A 20,803-nucleotide genomic window follows, 5' to 3' on the forward strand; every position below is an offset into this window, starting at 1 on the left:
TTAAAAAAAATTTTTTTTAAAGAAAGAACTCCATAGATGGGTATAAAAGTAGACTGCACAAAATTAGACCATTAGTGAAGTAGAGGATTAATTAAAATAGCCAGATATTTCTCCCAAGAAGATATGTAGATAGTCAATAAGCACATGAAAAAATACTCTACATCATTAGCCATGAGGGAAATGCACATCAAAACTACGATGCGAGGCACCTGGGTGGCTCAGTCGGTTGAGCTTCTCTAACTCTTGATTTCAGCTCAGGTCATGATCCCAGGGTCGTGGGATCGATCCCTGTATTGGGCTCTGTACTGAGCATGGAATCTGCTTGAGATTCTCTCTCTCTCCCTCTGCCCCTCTCCCCCACTCAGCCTCTCTCTCTCTCTAAAGTTAAAAAAAAAAAAAAAAAAAAAAAAAACTATGGGGCTCCTGGGTGGCTTAGTCAGTTGGGTGTCCAACTTTGGCACAGGTCATGACCTCATGGTTCGTGGGTATGAGCCCTGCATCAGGCTCTGTGCTGATGGCTCAGAGCCTGGGGCCTGCTTTGGATTCTGTGTCTCCCTCTCTCTGTCCCTTCCCCACTCACACTCTCTCCCAGCTTGCACTCTCTCTCTCAAAACTAAATAAACATTAAAAAAAAAAAAAAAAAGGAAAAAAAAAAACCTACCATGAGATACCACACTGCACTCTCTAGGATGGCTTCAATTAAAAGACAAGAAATAGACAATAATAAGCATTGGTGAAATTAGAACTTCCATACCTTTCTGATGAGAATTTAAATGGTGTAGTTGCTTTGGAAAAGAGTTTGAAATGTTCTCAAAAAGTTCAACATAAAGTTACTATATGACCCAGCCATTCTGTTCCTAGGTATGTACCCAAGAGAACTGAAAAATCTGTATTCACACACAAAAAAAACTTTACATGAATGTTCAGGAGCAACATTATTCATAATAGTTAAAAAGTGGAAACATCCATATGTCCATCATCTGATGAATGGGCAAACCAAATGTGGTATATCCATACCGTGGAATATTATTCGTCCATAAAAAGGAATGAAGTATTGGCACATGCTACAATACAGCTTGATTGAATCTTGAAAGCCACTATGGTAAATGGAAGAATCTAGACACAAAGAGCCATATATTATATGATTCCATATGTATGAAATACATAGGCAAATCTGTAGAGATAGAAAATAGGTTAGTGTTTGTCATGGGCTAGGGGAAAGAGAAGAGTGGGAGAAATGGAGAGTAACTGTTTAATGGGCACAGGTTTTCATTTGGAGTGATAAACATGTTTTGGAAAACGCAATGATGCTTGCACAACATTGTGAACATACTGAAAACCCCAGAATTGTACACTTTGAAAGGTAACTTGTAGAAAATGGTGTCCAAAGCAGTGCAAATAAACTCTGGTCCATAGAGATACCCCCACTGGATATTAACCTACTTTACATCTATTAGCAAAATCACTTCAATATTTCTGACCAATATCTTAATCTGTACCTATTTATCTGTTTTTAAGATTCTCCTTTGAACTAGTCTTAACATCTTACTGGTTCCCTCATTAATTACTAAATTGAATAAAACTGTTACTTCATGTTCATTTTATGGCTGCCATGAGAGTCGTGCTTTTAACTTTTTGAAAATTATACTTTAGCGGTAAGAAGAAGGGAGATGATGCCTAGCAGGATGCTGAAATTATTTCATTGTAGTAGAAAGATGGGGAATGGAGAGAGAAGTTAACCTTCAAAGATACTTTTGTTCCCTTACAGAGAATACAAATACCCTCACTAAATATACCCCGTGACCCCCCAGAAAGATGCCACTTAGTCTAAAATCTTTGGCAAAGCACATCTGAAGAAATAGGCCTGGTCTCCAGGACAGGTCTCTCCCCTGAGAGCACTTGAACCCCAGTGGCCAGCTGCTTTTACTCTGACTGCAGTCTGAGAAAGAACATGGGGACACAGGCACAGACACATGCCCTGGGATGGTAAGTGTTCAGAGATGAAAGTATACCTTCAATTCAAAACTTGAGTAACACTATTTGCTTGTGGTTAGGGTAATGGTTAGAGTTAGGATAGGGTTAGGACAGGGTTAGGTTAGGGTCAGGGTTAGTTTTATGGTTAGGATTAGAGACCAGCTGTCAGGTAATTGGCCAAAGTGTCATGGGTTTAGTAACACCAAAAGTCTTTACATTAGAAGTGGAAAACTTCACATATGAGTCTTTCCTCATGAGTTGCCTACACCTTAGGGTGGTAGTGATCCAGGATCCTGCCCCTGTACTCAGTGCCCTGACTTTTATGTTCTGTCCACATCTGTCCACCTTATCAGTTGCATCCTCTCCTGGCCATCAGTTCCTCCTCATAAGCTTTTTTTCACACATGCAATTTCAAAATAATGAAAAGGCATTTAAATTGGGAAACGTGGGGCGCCTGAGTGGCTCAGTCGGTTAAGCGTCCGACTTCAGCTCAGGTCACGATCTTGTGGTCCGTGAGTTCGAGCCCCGCGTCGGGCTCTGGGCTGATGGCTCAGAGCCTGGAGCCTGCTTCCGATTCTGTGTCTCCCTCTCTCTCTGCCCCTCCCCCGTTCATGCTCTGTCTCACTCTGTCTCAAAAATAAATAAACATTAAAAAAAAAAAATTTAAATCGGGAAACGTAAGGTGCGCCTAGGTGGCTCAGTAGGTCCAACTTCAGCTCAGGTCATGATGTCGTGGTTTGTGGGTTTGAGCACCGTGTCGGGCTCTGTGCTGACAGGTCAGAGCCTGGAGCTTGCTTCAGATTCAGTGTCTCCCTGTCTCTCTGCCCCTCCCCTGCCGTGCTCAGTCTCTCAACAATAAAATTAATCTTAAAAAAAATTTTTTTAAACAGGAAAGGAAAGCTGAATATTCTCCTGCTTACACCTGATGCCAGAAAGAATTCGTAAGCGAACTCTTTGATTTCTGTTCACAGTTAATGTTCTTTAATTCGTAATAGAATTGTCATTGTGTTTTCTATAAGCATCCATTAGTTGCCAGTTAGTTACTAAATGTAATAATTTTCTGTTTTTCTTTGATTTAATTTCTTTAATCCTGGAAGCAATATGTGTTTTTGACATTACTGATTTTCTTTTGAGCCCTGCTTACAGATTCTGCTACTTGACTTGACTTTTGGCCCACATTTTCAACTTGACTTCTCCTACTCATGACTTTGTGTTTCCTCTTGTAACATGAATTCTGTGAATGTAAACCTGTGACCTAGGGCATAGTTTCTTGGTCTGTCTATTAATGATAGTCCATTTGAATGTAATGTACAGGGAAATTATCTTCTTTGTACTCACACATCCTTGTTACAGTACCTTTCTTCTAATGGGCTCAAAACCCTGCTCAAAACCAGTCCCAAAACAAGTTTTAGGAGATTAGTTAAGTCAAAAAACATCCATTGATCCGGTTCAACTAGCTAGCACTATGCGAAATTCCAGGGATGAAAAGAGGAGTAAATCCCAGATCTGATTTCAGATCTTAGCAAGGGAATATTCCCCCAAAGGAAGAGGAACACTGCAAAAAGACTCTTATGTCCTAACCACTGTGCTTGCTGTATTTCTGAAAGGTATCTCTCTTTTCTCACAATAAAGCTAAAAGAAAAATAAAATTAGTCCCATTTTACAGATGAGAAAATTGAGGCCCACAAAAATTTTAGTAGCTTGCCAATATCACATATCTGATAGGTAGCAGAACCAGGATTTGTCGCTATTCTTTTCTGAATCCCAAACCAATGCTTTTTCCATTAATGCACAATCTGAGTTGATTTCGGTATTGTTCACAGAAGCAGAGTAACATCACTTTTTTTTCCCTTAACATTACTTTCGTTGAAGATTAGAGTCATCACCCAAATTACGTGGGCTTTAAGGAGGCAGACCTGCATTCAAAATTCTTCTTTCCATGGTGCCTGAGCCAGTGGCTCAGTCGGTTAAGCATCTGAATCTTGATTTTGGCTGGGGTCACGATCGCATGGTTTGTGAGATCCAGCCCTGGCTCCATGCTGACAGGGGGAAGCCTGCTTGAGATTCTCTCTCTCCCTGTCTCTCTGCCCCTCCCCCACTCATGCACTCTGTTTCTGTCTCTGTCAAAATAAATAAACTTAAAAAAAGAAAAGAAAGGTAATTTATTAAAACGGAAGCAAGTCACAGACCAAATTTTGGAGCATATTCAAACATATATTGAACATTTATTAGAAATAAAGCTCAGGGGTGAGAGGCAATATGGAGGACCCTTGTTGGGATGAGCACTGGGTATTATATGTAAGTGATGAATCACAAAATTCTATAGCTGAAATTATTATTACACTATATGTTAACTAACTTGGATTTAAATTAAATACAAAAACTTGGATTAAATTAAATTTTTTAATATAAGTTTAAAAAATTAATTTTTAATTAAATTAAATCTTAATTTAATTAAAGAAAGTCCATATAGTCCTACACCCTGTTCTATAAGCTCTTGAAGTCTCAGAGCTCTGACTACACCTGGCATTAAATGTTAACTCAAGACAAAATCACAATCATATCCCAGAAGTAATTTTGTGGTTGATATCAGGCAATCAGAATCCTTGTGTCGGAAATTGGACACAGGAATGTTTAGTTTAAGCCATACATACCATTCTAGAGGGTGAGAGGTGAAGGGCTCACTACATTTTACTCAACTCACCTTCTCAAACAAAACAAATGTTGGAGCACCTGGGTGGCTCATTTGGTTAAGCGTCCGACTTCAGCTCAGGTAATGATCCCACCATTTGTGAGTTTGTGAGTCTCACATTTGTGAGTCTCACATCAGGCTCTGTGCTGATAGCTTCGGATCCTCTGTCCCACTCTCTCTTTGCCCCTCCCCCAGTCGCTCTTGATCTCTTTCTCTCAAAAATACATAAAAACGTTAAAAAAAAATAAATCAAAACAAATTTCACCGATAAAATCACTTAACTTTTCTTTTTTAAATAATTTATTGTCAAGTTAGCTAACATACAGTGTATACAGTGTGCTCTTGCTTTGGGAGTAGATTCCCATGATTTGTTGCTTACATACAACACCCAGTGCTCATCCCAACAAGTGCCCTCCTCAATGCCCATCACCCATTTTCCCCTCTCCCCCACCCCCCCATCAGCCCTCAATTTGTTCTCTGTATTTAAGAGTCTCTTATAGTTTGCCTCCCTAAAGTCACTTTTTTTTTTAAATTTTTTAATGTTTATTTATTTTTGAGAGAGAGAGAGAGACAGAGCATGAGCAGGGGAGGGGAAGGGAGAGAAGGAGACACAGAATTCAAAAAAGGCTCCAGGCTCTGAGCTGTGAGCACAGAGCCCGATGCGGGGCTTGAACCCACAAACAGTGAGATCATGACCTGACCTGAGCCAAAGTCAGACACTTAACCAAATGAGCCACCCAGATGCCCCTAAAATCACTTTTCTAATATCCATTGGGTTGATTAACAAAATTTCTGTTTGGTGCTTGGAAAGAAAGACAGCTGGAGTGTGGGCATTTGATTATATGCTCCCCAACTACCTCTACAATATGTATTCACATTTAGAACTAAAGTGTCTGATGCTGGCTCCAGAGTGTGGATTAAAACCAACTCATACATATATCTATGTCACTTTATAACCCAATGTAAAGTATTTTAAAGTAAATTCCTGCCAGTACCACAACTGTCATCTGTGCTCCAGGAGTCGTGGTGGCTCTGTGGCTTAGAATACAGTTATTATAAGCACTCTCTTCGAGGATTTGTGCAGCAGGAAAGTCCTTGGCATTCCCTTTTGTAAGGACAGTGCACCGATCCTTCTGTAATCTAGGGCAGTTCATCTAACCTCTGCTTGCATTTTTTCCCATGCCTGTACTTACATAAAGAACATTAACATGTTTGGAAAGAATCCAACAAAATACAGTTAGTGTTCAGCTCCTTAGAAATCCCCTTCCCAGGGTCTGTGCAGGCTCAAACAGATCAGGCTCTTCTCCCTGGAGAAACAATGCACAAAAATGAGGCCAAAAGAGACAGGAGAACTAGGGAGGAATAATTATTCTTGTATTTTTCTTCTTAGCTCTTTTTCCATCTCAAAAAAGAGATATAATCTGAGAAATCATATTAAATGGCAATGCTTATGAGTCTGTACATGTGCCAAGAAAAATTACACAATTAGGAAATGTACAAATGAGCCATGTCCTGTCCCAAATTCTTTCCCTATTTTACAACCAATTTGTTTCATTTCTTTACCAGATAGAGAACCTGTATTAATAACCCCCACAAAATAGATCATCCTTTAATTTACCTCATGATAATAGTAAATCAAAAGACAAATTTTGAAACACTTTCTATTAGTGCTGAAAGATTGCTGATCAATAGATGATACATAATCTGAATTCTTTTTCAATAATAAGCTTCTTAAATAGAAGATTTTGATAAATTAAAATGATCTTTGTAAATTAGAATCTTCCCAAGAGAGAAGTTATACTATTTTTTTGGAGGATCCAGGATTTAACCTAAAATGGTTTTTGTTTGTTTGTTTGTTTTTGCATATTCAGCCATCACCAATAAGAGTGAAGTACTCTTATCCTGGTAGGATTTCTAATTTTACTCACTAGAATATATTGTGAACCTCCCTTTTTCACTTCTTCACATATATTGACATTAATAAGGGCTCACTTTTGAATGAAAGATAAAATCTAAGGACCCAGTTCAAAAGAGATAGCCCAGCAAAAAAGGACCTATCCTGAGGCACATCCTCATGCTATTTCAGAGTGCCAATGAAAGAAAATCCTAAAATCTTCCAAAGAAAAGAAAGAAAAAAAAATCACAAACAAAAGATTAGGAATCAGAACAATATGACACTTCTCCACAATAATACTGGAAAGTAGAAGACAGTGGAATAAAACCTTCAAAATTCTAAGGGAGAATCGTTTTAAACTAGGAATTATATACCCAGCCAAACTATTAATCAAGTACAATTTGTTAACCAAGTGAAGACATTTTCAGATACTTCAAAAACTTTACTTGCTGAATATACATTCTCAAGAAATACTGAAGAATGTGAAAAGAGGGAGGAAATCAAGGAAAAGCGGAAGAAATGGGAGCCAGGAAGTAGAGGACTCAACACAGGAGAGTCAAAGGGAGCTCACGCTCCAAAGGTCAAGGTGAGACCCCACACAACAGTCGTATGTGGTGAAAGCAACCCAACGGCAGTGGAAAGTTTGGTACCTGAGGAATTAACCTGCTTGAGAACAAGTAGGTTGTGAGGAGCTTGAGAGCTCTGGTGGAGGGTTTGAGAGCAAATTTGTGTTGAATACACAGAAAAATAAACAAATTTTTTTTTTTTTAATTTTTTTTTTTTTCAACGTTTTTTATTTATTTTTGGGACAGAGAGAGACAGAGCATGAACGGGGGAGGGGCAGAGAGAGAGGGAGACACAGAATCTGAAACAGGCTCCAGGCTCCGAGCCACCAGCCCAGAGCCTGACGCGGGGCTCGAACTCACAGACCGCGAGATCGTGACCTGGCTGAAGTCAGACGCTTAACCGACTGCGCCACCCAGGCGCCCCTAAACAAATTTTTTAAATGAGGAAATGTTTAATGCAAGGGGAATGAAGATGTACATGGAGAGAAATGTAATCATACATAAATAGAACTTGGCTGTGAACAGTATTAATTTTTTTTAATGTTTATTTTTGAGAGAAAGAGAGAGAGAGAGAGAGAGAGAGTGCAAGGGGGGAAGGGGCAGAGAGAGAGGGAGACACAGAATCTGGAGTAGGCTCCAGGCTCTGACCTGTCAACACAGAGCACGACGCAGGGCTCAAACCCATGAATTGAGAGATCATGGCCTGAGCCGAAGTTGGACACTTAACTGACTGAGCTACCCAGGAGCCCCTGAACAGCATTAATTTAATCAAAATAACATAACCACTGAATGTGGGTTTTAATTATGGTGGAAGAATGGGCTATGTATTGGGGAAAAGTGAAGGGTAGAAAAATGAAATTCTCATCATTTGTAAAAGGAAATTAATTGATAATATCTTCTGTTGAAAATCAAGAATTAGTAGTATAAGCATTTGGTTTAGAAATAGGGAAGCAAATAGCAGAAGAAAGAGCAAAAAGAGTTGAAGAAGTTTGTAGGGAGTGGACATGAGGGGTGAGGAAGGGTATGAACAGGAAGCTGTTTTAAGTTTAAAGAAATATATCTTTTTAAAATTTTATTCTGTTTTTATTTTAATTCAGTATAGTTAACATACAGTGTTGTATTAGTTTCAGGTGTACAATTTAGTGATTCAACAATTTTATACATTACTCAGTGCTCATCATGATAAGTATACTCTTTAATCCCTATTACCTATTTCACCCACACACACCTCCACATCCCCTCTGGCAACCATCAGTTTGTTCTCTGTAATTAAGAGTCTGTTCAGATAATACCAGCATTCTTCACAGAGCTACAATGAACAATCCTAAAATTTGTATGGAACCAGAAAAGACCCCAAATAGCCAAAGCAATCCTGAAAAAGAAAACCAAAGCTGGAGGCATCACAATTCTGGACTTCAAGATGTGTTACAAAGCTGTAATAATCAAAACAGTATGATACTAGCACAAAAACAGACACATAGATCAATGGAACAGAATGGAGAACCCAGAAATGGACCCACAAACATATGGCCAAATAATATTTGACAAAGCAGTAAAGAATATCCAATGGAATAAAGACAGTCTTTTTAGCAAATGGTGTTGGGAAAACTGGACAGCAACATGCAGAAGAATGAATCTGGACCACTTTCTTACACCATACACAAAAAAAACCCTCAAAATGGATGAAAGACCTAAATGTAAGACAGGAAGCCATCAAAATCCTCGAGGAGAAAGCAGGCAAAAACCTCTCTGACCTCGGCCACAGCAACCTCTTACTCAACATAACTGTGAAGGCAAGGAAAACAAAAGCAAAAATGAACTATTAGGACCTCATCAAGATAAAAAGCTTCTGCACAGCAAAGGAAACAGCAAAACTAAAAGGCAACCAATGGAGTGGGAGAAGATATTTGAAAATGACATATCAGATAAAGGGTTAGTATTCAAAATCTATAAAGAACTTACCAAACACAACACCCCAAAAAACAAATAATCCAGTGAAGAAATGGGCAGAAGACATGAATAGATATTTTCCAAAGAAGACATCCAGATGGGTAACAGGAATATGAAAAAATGCTCAACATCACTCATCATCAGGGAAATACAAATCAAAATCACAATGAGATACCACCTCACACCTATCAGAATGGCTAAAATTAACAACTCAGGCAACAACAGATATTGGCAAGGATGTGGAGAAAGGGGATCTCTTTTGCATTACTGTTGAAAATGCAAACTGGTGCAGCCACTCTGGAAAACAGTATGGCGTTTCCTCAAAAAATTAAAAATAAAGTTACCCTACAACCTGGCAATTGCACTACTAGGTATTTATCCAGAGGATACAGGTGTGCTGTTTCAAAGGGACACTTGCACCCCAATGTTTATAGCAGTACTATCAACAATAGCCAAAGTATGGAAAGAGTCCAAATGTCCATTGACAGATGAATGGATAAAGAAGATGTGGTATATATATACAATGGAATATTACTTGGCAATCAAAAAGAATGAAATCTTGCCAGTTGCAACTATGTGGATGGACCTATAGGGTATTAGCTAAGCAAAATTAGAGAAAGACGAGTATCACATGACTTCACTCATACGAGGACTTTAAGATACAAAACAGATGAATATAAGGGAAAGGAAGCAAAAAGAATATAAAAACAGGGAGGGGGACAAAACAGAAGAGACTCTTAAATACAGAGAACAAACAGGGTTGCTGGAGGGGTTGTGGGTAGGTGGATGGGCTAAATGGGCAAGGGGCATTAAGGAGAACACCTGGGATGTCCTCCCAATCCCAACACTTGGGATGATCATTAGGTGTTAAATGTAGGGAATGAATCACTGGATTCTACTCCTGAAATCATTATTGTACTATATGCTAACTAACTTAGATGGAAATTTTTAAAAAAAATTTTTTTTAATTTTAAAAAGAATCTATTTCTTGGTTTGTCTCTTTTGTTTTCCTTTGTTCATTTGTTTTGTTTCTTAAATTCCACATATGAGTGAAATCATATGGTATTTGTGTTTCTCTGACTTATTTTCACTTAGCATTATACTTTCTAGCTCTGTCATGTTGTTGTAAATGGCAAGATTTCATTCTTTTTTAGGGCTGAGTAATATTCCACTACATATATATACATGTGTATACACATACATACACACCACATCTTTATTCATTCATCTATTGATGGATACTTGGGCTTTTTCCATAATTTGGCTATTATAAATGATCCTGCAATAAACATAGGGGTGCATGTATCATTTCAAATTAGTGTTTTTATATTCTTTGGGTAAATACCCAGTAGGGGGGTGTAGGACAGTAGTATTTTTATATTCTTTGGATAAATACTCAGTAGGGGGGAGGTGTTAAGTTGTAGAAGTTCTTTATATATTTTGTATACTAACCCTTTATTGAATATTTCATTTGCAAATATCTTCTCCTATTCAGTAGATTGTCTTTAATTTTGTTGATTGTTTCCTTCATTGTGAAGGACTATTTTGATATAGTCCCAATAGCTTATTTTTCCTTTTATTTTCTTTGCCTCAGGAGTCAGATCTAGAAAAATGTTGCTATGACTCATGTCAGAGAAATTGCTGCCTGTGCTTTCTTCTAAGATTTTTACAGTTTCAGGTCTCATATTTAGGTCTAAGAAAGATGTATCTTGTAAAAATATGTACGTTGATAAGTATACTTTTGTTTTTCATTTTGAAGAGTGAGCAGGAATTGAAAAATGAGTAGAATGAGTTTAGAAAACTCACATTTAAAGATGAAAATGATGAATTGAATTCCAGATGGCTGAGGCCTATGATTTCCTCTCTTTACCTGTAAGAAAACCAATGGCCAACTTTAAAATCTCTATTTTGGTTGCTGGGGACATGGAATGATAAGTAACAAAAATTCACAGATTCCTCCCCATCACCTAATACCTACAAGGAAAGGTTTGGGCCTCTAGTAGCACTAACTCCCATTTCTCAGTTTGGTACACCCATAAATCCCCACTCTAAGGAACTGAGCATTGTTTTAGTTGCTTGGAAATGAGCAAAAGAGATTACCAGGTGTTCCTTAACATCAGCATATGTTTTACAAGTCCATAGGGACAAAGGTTAACTTGTAGATTTTTGTCTAGTTTCATGCAAATTAATTTCCATCCCATGGAAAAGATAACCTCAAAGGTTAGAGCTTATGGCCATGTTGGACATTATCCAGTTCTGTATATAACCAGCAATGTATTAAATTGGTGATGTATACCTAAGTTTCGCAAATGCTTATAGTATCTTATTAGTCACAGCATTTTAATTGTTCCCTCATTAATTAATGAGTTGCATAAATCTTTGACATTTTCATTGTATATTTGCATTAGAGTATGGTGTTACCTTTATGAAGACTGTATTTTAGCAAAGACTAAAAAGAAATCTATATAAACATTTAAAACTCCTATTCTGGGGCACCTGGGTGGCTCAGTCGGTTAAGCGTACAATTCTTGATTTTGGCTTAGGTCATGATGTTGCGATTTGTGAGTTCAAGCCCCACATCGGACTCTGCATTGACAGTGTGGAGCCTGCTTGGGATTCTCTCTCTATCTCTTTCTCTGCCCCTCCCCCCCATCAAAATAAATAAATAAACTTAAAAAAATTAGAACTCCTATTCCTAGAATTAGCCTTTAAAACACATTGTTATAGAAATTAACACATTTTTTTAACCAAAGTAATGTAGAAGAAACTGGGTTTTATTCTCTTTCCTGTTCTGGTTGGAGGTACCTGTTAGGCTTAGTCAATCAAGCAAAATGTTTTCAGGGAGAATCTTCCAGGCTCATAGGATGGACCCAGGCCTCACAGACATTACAAAATAAATAGGAAAAGACCAAATATTAACAATGAAGCTTGGAGGCAGAAGAAGATTCCCCTTAGAGTCTAGAAGAAGACAAGATCATGCTCTAGGTTAATGGGAAGGCTTCTTTCCCAAGCAGGTGTCAGCTAGAGTTGGGGCTTCAAAGGTGGAACAAGGAAAAAAAAGGAGGGCACACAGTGAGCACAGACTAGGAGGTTTAGCTGGGGAAGGCCTGTGGGAAGCTGGACAGCTTGAGAGCAGGAATAAAGAGACTGCTACTCTCTTGGGGTGCCTGGATGGCTCAGTTGGTTAAGCGTCTGACTTCAGCTCAGGTCATGATCTCACAGTCTGTGAGATCTCACGAGCCCCGTGTCGGGCTCTGTGCTGACAGCTCAGAGCCTGGAGCCTGCTTCAGATTCTGTGTCTCCCTCTCTTTCTGCCCTTCCCCTGCTCATGCTCTGTCTCTCTCTGTCTCAAAAATAAATAAAAATATATATTAAAAAAAAAGAGACTGCTACTCTCTCCATCCTGTTCATTTGACAACAATGTATTACCTCACTGCATTCATTCATGATCTTTTTATGTATCTTAGTCCTTTTAGCCTGCAGTAGCAAGAATACCTACCACAGGCTGAATGGCTTATAAACAACAGAGGTTTATTTCACATAGTCTGTAGGCTGGGAAATCCATGATTAAGGTGCTGGAAGATTGGGTGTTTAGTTCACAGACAGCAATCTTTCACTGGGTCCTCACTTGGCAGAAAGGGCGAGGGAGTTTTCCTGGGCCTCTTATACTGGCACCCATCCTATATGAAGCTCATGACCTAATCACCTCCCAAAGGCCCCACCACCTAATACAACATCACATTGGGGATTAGGTTTTAACACATGCATTTCACAGTGAGGGGAACAAAAACATTCAATCTATAGCATTGTGTTTTTAAATTAGTTGTAAGTTCTTTTGCATTGCTTTATTTATACCTATGAGAAAAACAAAAACAAACAAAAAAAACGTATTCATGTAATATATTACTGTGCTAGGGTTGCCAAAACAAGATAACACAGACTTGTACCTTAAACAGAAATCTTTTTCTCACAGTTCAGGAGGCTAGAAGTCCAAGGTCAAGGTGCTGAGGAGGTTGGTTTCTGATGAGGTTTCTCTCTGATTTGCAGATGGCCACCTTCCCACCGTGTCCTCACATGACCTTTCTTCACACATCCCTGGTGTCTCTTCCTCTTCTGATAAGGATGCCAATCGTATTGGGTTTGGGCCCAGCCATATGGCATCATTTAACCTTAATTACCTCTTTAAAAGTCCTGTCTCCAAACACAATCACATTCTGAGGTGTATTAGGGGTGAGGACTTCAACATAATGAATTTGGGGTAGGGGACACAATTCCATCCATAACCCATGGTAAAAACTCGAACAGTACAAAATGATGCACTTTGAAAACTGTCTTTCATCCACCCCGCCTTCAGTCACATGTCCTCAAACACACATTACCATCCACATTTTATATGCCTCTGTTAAAAGTTCTTTGAGGGGCACCTGGGTGGCTCAGACAGTTAAACATCTGGCTTCGGCTCATGGTCTCATGGTTTGTGGGTTTGAACTGCACGTTGCACTCTGTGCTGGCAGTGTGGAGCCTGCCTGGAATTCTCTCTCTCTCTCCCTCCTCCCTCTCTAAATAAATAAATAAATAAATAAATAAATAAATAAAGTCCTTTGAAGGTTGAGACTATGTGGTGTAATCTTTACAAAAAGGAGAGGTAGGACACTTGCTCAGGCCTGCAGAGGGTGGTGAGCACCAGACCTTACAGGACGGCACTGCCCTGACCTCTGCCCTCCTCCAAATGCACGGGGACAGGTAAGAGGAGAGCCTTACATTTGCTGAGAATGCACCTTCTGGGTGTGGCTCTAGACAGAGAGGTAAAATGGGAAGGAACCATCATCAGATCAAACATATCATACAGGGAAAGGGGAGAAAGGGCAGGGAAGCAAAAGATAAACAAATAGTGGCCTGGAGATTTCCTAAAGTATTTTAACCTAGTGAACAAAATAATATGATGGCTACTGTACTTACATTTTGAAAATTCCTTTAAATTGTATATGTGCATAAACTTTTTTAGTTTTTTTTAGATAACAGCTTTATAAGATATAATTCTCAAGGCACCTGGGTGGCTCAGTTGGTCGAGAGACCAACTATTGATTTCCACTCAGGTCATGATCTCATGATTAGTGGGACTGAGTCCTGCATCGGGCTCTGCACTGACAGCGTGAACCCTGCTTGGGCTTCTCTCTCTCTCCCTCTCTCTATGCCTCTCTCTTGCTCTTTGTTTCTCAAAAATAAATAAATAGGCACACCTGGGTAGGTCAGGTGGTTAAGTGTCTGACTCATGACTTCAGCTCAGGTCATGATCTCAGAGTTCATGAGTTCAAGCCCCGCATCGAGCTCTGCACTGACAGTGTGGAGCCTGCTTGGGATTCTGTTTCCCTCTCTCTCTGCCCCTCCACCACTTGCTCTCTATCCCTCTCAAAATAAATAAAAATTAAACTTAGAAAAATAAATAAACATTTTTTCAAAAATATATAACTCACATATCATAAAATGTACCTGTTTAAAGTACAAAATGCAGTGGTTTTTAGTGCATTCACAAGGTTGTACAACCATCCCTACTATCCAATTCCAGAACATTTTCATCACATTTTATAAAAGAATCCCTGTGCACATTAGAGTCATTTCCATTCCCCATTTCTCCCAGCCCCTGGCCAATGCCAATCTATAGAGTTGCCTATTCTGGTCAGTTTATATAAATGAAATAATACAATATGTGTCTGGCTTCTTTCAGTTAGCATAGTGTTTTCAAGACTCATCCACATTGCAGCCTGTATCAATACTTCATTCCTTTTTATGAATATTATCCCACCCTGTGAACGCACCACATTTTGTTCATCCATTCATCAGTTGATGGGCATTTGGGTTGTTTCTGTCTTTTAGCCCTTATGGATAATGCTGCTGTGGACATTCACGTACAAGTATTTTGTCCGCACAGGTTTTCAGTCCTTTCAGGTTAGATACCTAGGAGTGCAATTGCTGGGTCGAATGGCAACTCTGTTTACCTTTCTGAGGAACCGCCAAACTATTTTCCATGTAAAGCTGCATTGCTTTACATCTCTTCCAGCAACATGTGAGGGTTCCAATGTCTCCACACCTTCCTAACGCTTGTCTCTGTCTTTTTTGATTATGGCCAATGTGAATGTGATAGTGATACTGCAGCGTGATAGTCAATGTGAAGTGGTATCTCATTATGTTTTTTTTTAATGTTTATTTGTTTTCGAGAAAGAGAGAGACAGAACATGAGCAGGTGGAGATGAGGGGGGCAGAGAGACAAGGAGATACAGAATCTATGCTGAGCTATCAGCACAGAGCCTGATGCAGGGCTCAAACTCACGAATTGTGTGATCAATTGAGCCAAAGTCGGATGCTTAACTGACTGAGCCACCCAGGAGCCCCGTCATTATGGTTTTTCTTTTTCTTTTTTATGTGAGAAAGAGAGAGAGAGCATGTGTGCGAGCAGGTGCCGAGGAGAGAGAGATTTTGTGTTTTTTGTTTGTTTTTTTTTTTTTAGACTTAAATTAGTTAATATATAGTATAGTATTGGTTTCAGGAGTAGAATTTAGTGATTCATCACTTACATGTAACACCAACAGGTGCCCTCCTTAATGCCCATCACCCATTTGGCTCATCCCCCCCCCACCCAACTTCCCTCCGTCAACCCTCAGTTGTATTTAAGAGTTCTGTTCTCTGTATTTAAGAGCCTCTTATGGTTTGCCTCCCTCTCTGTTTTTATCTTGTTTTATTTTTCCTTCCCTCCCCCTATGTTCATCTGTTTTGTTTCTTAAATTCCGCATATAAGTGAAATCATATGATCTTGTCTATCTCTGACTTATTTTGCTTAGCATAATACACTCTAGTTCTATCCCATTGTTGCAAGTGGTAAGATTTCATTCTTTTTGATTGCCAGGTAATATCGCATTGTATATATACCACATCTTTCTTATCCATTCATCAGTCAGTGGACATTTGGGGTCTTTCCATATTTGGCTATTGTTGACAGCACTCCTGCAAACATTGAGGTGCATGTGCCCCTTCGAATCAGCATTTTTTATTTGATGCAATTGCTATTTCTAGGTCATAGGGTGGTTCTGTTTTCAACTTTTTGAGGAACCTCCATACTGTTTTCCAGAGTGGCTGCACCAGTTTGCATTCCCACCAGCAGTGCAAAAGAGATCCTCTTTCTCCGCATCCTCGCCAACATCTGTTGTTGCCTGGGTTGTTAATTTTAGACGTTCTGACAGGTGTGAGGTGGTATTTCATTGTGGTTTTGATTTGTATTTCCCTGATGATGAGTGATGTGGAGCATTTTTTCATATGACTGTTAGCCATCTGGATGTCTTCTTTGGAAAAGTATCTATTTGTGTCTTCTGCCCATTTATTCACTGGATTATTTGTTTTTTGGGTGTTGAGTTTGATAAGTTCTTTATAGATTTTGGATACTAACCCTTTATGTGATATTTCATTTGCAAATATCTTTCCCATTTCATCGGTTGCCTTTTAGTTTTGTTGACTGTTTTCTTCACTGTGCAGAATCTTTTTATCTTGATGAGGTCTCAGTAGTTCATTTTCTATTTTGTTTCCCTTGCCTCTAGAGATATGACTAGTAAGAAGTTGCTGTGGCTGAGGTCAAAGAGGTTGCTACGTGTTTTGTTCTCTAGGATTTTGATGGTTTCCTTTCTTACATTTAGGTCTTTCATCCATTTTTAGTTTATTTTTGTGTCTGGTGTCAGTGGTCCAGTTTCATTCTTCTGTATGTTGCTGTCTAGTTTACCTAGCATCATTTGCTAAGGAGCCTTTTTTTCTGTTAGATACTGTTTCCTGCTTTGTCTCAGATTAGTTGACCATACATTTATGGGTCCATTTCTGGGTTCTCTATTCTTTTCCATTGATCTATGTGTCTGTTTTTGTTCCAATAACATACTGTCTTGATGATTACAGCTTTATAATATAGTTTGAAGTCCAAAATTGTGATGCCTCTAGCTTTGGTTTTCTTTTTCCTCTTTTTTTAAAGTTTATTTTATTTATTTTGAGAGAGAGAGAGACAGAGAGAGAGAGTGGGGAAAGGGCAAAGAGAGAGAGATGGAGAGAGAGAATCCCAAGGATGCTCTGTGCTGTCAGCATGGAGCTTGACACAGGGTTTGACCCCACAAGCCATGAGATCATAACCTGAGCCTAAATCAAGAGTTGGATGCTTAACCAACTGAGCCACCCAGGTGCCCCTGGTTTTCTTCATCAGCATTGCTTTGGCTATTTGGGGTCTTTTCTGGTTTCATATAAGTTTTAGAATTATTTGTTTTAGCTCTGTGAAGAATGCTGGTGAATGCGTAGACTGCTTTGGGTAGTATAGACATTTTAACAATATTTGTTCTTCCTATCCAGGAGCATGGAAGGTTCTTCCATTTCTTTGTGTCTTCTTCAGTTTCTTTCATAAGTGTTCTATAGTTTTCAGCACACAGATCTTTTATAAGGTTTATTCCTAGGTACCTTATTTTTTAAGTGCAATTAATTATAAAGGGATAAATTCCTTGATTTCTCTTTCTGCTGCTTCATTATTGGTGTATGGAAATGCAACAGATTTCTCTTTTTTCAACATATTTCTGTATGTTGACTTTATATCCTGTGACTTTGCTGAATTCATGTCTCAGTTCTAGCAATTTTTTGGTGGAAACTTCTGGATTCTCCACATGGAGTATCATATCATCTGCAAAGAGTAAACGTTTGACTTCTTCCTTACCAATCTGTATGCCTTTTACTTTTGTTGTTGTTTTTGTTGTTGTTGTTGTCTGATTGCTGAGGCTAGGACTTCCAGGACTATGTGAACAACAGTTGTGAGATTGAACATCCCTGTCATGTTCCTGACCTTAGGGGGAAAGCTCCCAGTTTTTCCCCATTGAGGATGGTACTAGTTGTGGATCTTTTGTATATGGCCTTTATGATGTTGACGTGTGTTTCTTCTTTTTTTTTAATGTTTATTTATTTATTTTGAGATAGTGCACATGTGTGAGCAGGGGAGGGTCAAAGAGAGAGAGACAGGGAGAGACAGAGAGACAGAGAATCCCAAGCAGGCTCTATGCTATCTGTGCAGAGCCTGACTCAGGGCTTGAACCCATGAACTGTGAGATCATGACCTGGGCTGAAATGAAGAGTCAGATGCTAAAACTACTCAGCCACCCAGGCGCCCTGAGGTATGTTCCTTCTATCCCTAGTTTCTTGAGGGTTTTTTTTATCAAGAAGGGGTGCTGTATTTTGTCAAATGCTTTTTCTGCATCTGTTGAGATGATCATGTTGTTCTTATCCTTTCTTTTATTACTGTGGTGCATCACGTTGATTGGTTTGCAGATATTGAACCATCCTTGCAGCCCAGGAATAAATCCTACTTGATTGTGCTGGATAATTCTTTTAATGTATTGTTAGATTCAATTTACTAGTAGCTTGACAATTCTTGTATCCATGTTCATCAGGGAAATTGGTCTGTAATTCAAGAAAGAGAGAACCTTAAACAGTCTCCATACTTAGCATGGAACCCAATGTGGGGCACGATCCAATGACTCTGAAATTATGACCTGAACCTAACTCAAGAGTTGGTCGCTCAACCAATTCAACCACCCAGGCACCCCATGATTTGCATTTTCCTAATTGCCAATGATGTTGAGCATCTTTTCAAGTACTTATTGGTCATTTGTATATTTTCTTTAGAAAACTGTTAAGATCCACTGCCTATTTTTAAATTGTACTGCCTTCCTGTTTTTGACTTATAATAGTTCTTTGCATATTCAAGATAAAGTCTGTATTGGTTGGCTCGGGCTGTCAAAACAAAATACCACAGAACAGGTGGCTTAAACAACAGAAATGTATTTTCTGACGGTTCTGGAGGCTGGAAGTCCAAGATCAAGGTGCCAGCAGGGTTGGTTTCTGGTGAGACCTCTCTCCTTGGCTTGCAGACAGTGTCATCACATGGTCTTTTTCCTCTGTGTGCCCACATCCCTGGTGTCTCTTCCTCTTCTTATAAGGACATCAATCATATTGGATTAGGGCCCACCTTTATGATCTCATTTGACCCTAATTATCTCTTTAAAGACCTTTCTCAAATATAGTCACATGGGAGTTAGGGCTTCAAAATATGAATTTGGGGAAAACACAATTAGCCCACAACAAAGTCCCTTATCTGATGTATGATTTGTAAAAGTTGTCTCCCATTGTGAGTATCTTTTCACTTTTTTGATAATATCCTTTGAAGCACAAAAGTTTTTCATTTTTATGATGTCCAGTTTATTTTTTTTGTTTTGTTGCTTATACTGTTGCTGCCATATGCAAGAAATCATTATTTAATTGAAGGTCACAAAGATTTATAACTATCAGTGTTCTAAGAATTTTATAGTTTCAACCTTTAGGTTTATGTTTTTGATCCATTTTGAGTTAATTTTTGTATATGGTGTGAGGTAAGGGTCTGATTTCATTCTTTTGTACGTCAGGTATCCAATTGTCCCAGAACCATTGGTTGATAAGACTCTTCTTTCCCTATTAAACTATCTTGGCACACTAGTTGAAAGTCAGTTGACCATCAAGGTAAGAGTTTATTTCTGGACTTTCAGTTCTGTTTCATTGATTTATATGTTTATGCCTATACCAGTTCTACACGGGCTTGATTTTTGTAGCTATGTAGTAAGTCTTGAAATCAGAAAGTATGAGTTCTCCAATTTTGCTTTTCTCTTCTTCAAGATTGTTTTTGCTACTTTGAGGCTCTTGCATTTCCATAGGCATTTGAGATCAGCTTGTCAATCCCTGCAAAAAAAGCCAGCTGGACTTCTGATAGGAATTGCATTGAATCAGCAGATCACTTTAGGTATTATTGCCATCTTAATAGTATTAAGACTAAAAGTCCATAAACATGAAATGTCTTTGCACTTATTTCAGTCCTCTTTAATTTCTTTCAACAATATTTGTAGTTTTCAGTAAACAGATTATGCACTTCTTTTGTTAAACTTATTCCTAAGTGTTTTATTGCTTTAGATGCCATTCTAAATGGAATTTGCATGAACATACTGCTGAATGTTTATAGGATATAGAGTTACAGTTTTAAGAGAGAAAAAATGGTTTCCTGATAGTGGCGATCATTAAAACTTCCCTACAAAGTCTCCCTATTAGCTCTTTGTCACTTTGCTCTCATTTTCCTTTCCTCCCACTCCTTTGCCTGAATGCATTCACCTAACACATGTGCAAACAAGCTCTAACTAGCCTCCCTAAGGTGAACAAAAGAAAAGGTAAGTGGAATAAAGAAGCAAGGAGATCAACTGTTTCTGTTTGCTCAGCAGCTGTCAAGGGAAGCTTTTCCCCCTAACATTGTTCACGCAAACGGCACCATCTGTGATATTATATCCCAAACTTCTTCCTTGAAAAAAAAATCATGGAACAAAATTGCCCACATGGAGAAACATGCTTATAGAAGTCAAGGACTTTCTGGGATTTGCCTCAATGCTGGATTGTACTGGTGATTATTAATTATGGTTGAGGCTAACTTTGCACATAGGAGAGAAGGCTTCCATCCACATAGCCCATTTTCATGGATGTTAAGGAACTCCCTGCTCTGTAATATATACCCTTTCTTTGATAGAGCTTGCTGTGTATCAACCCCAACTTCTGGAATTAGAGGTTGATTCCTTTGGCTTGAAACATTAAAGTTAAAAATCCGCTATCTCTGGGCTGGGTTATTTAGTAAACCTTTAGAAGTGTTTT

The sequence above is a fragment of the Panthera onca genome, chromosome A3 (genome assembly GCF_046562875.1).
Source record: "Panthera onca isolate mPanOnc1 chromosome A3, mPanOnc1 haplotype 2, whole genome shotgun sequence".
Classification (NCBI taxonomy): domain Eukaryota; kingdom Metazoa; phylum Chordata; class Mammalia; order Carnivora; family Felidae; genus Panthera; species Panthera onca.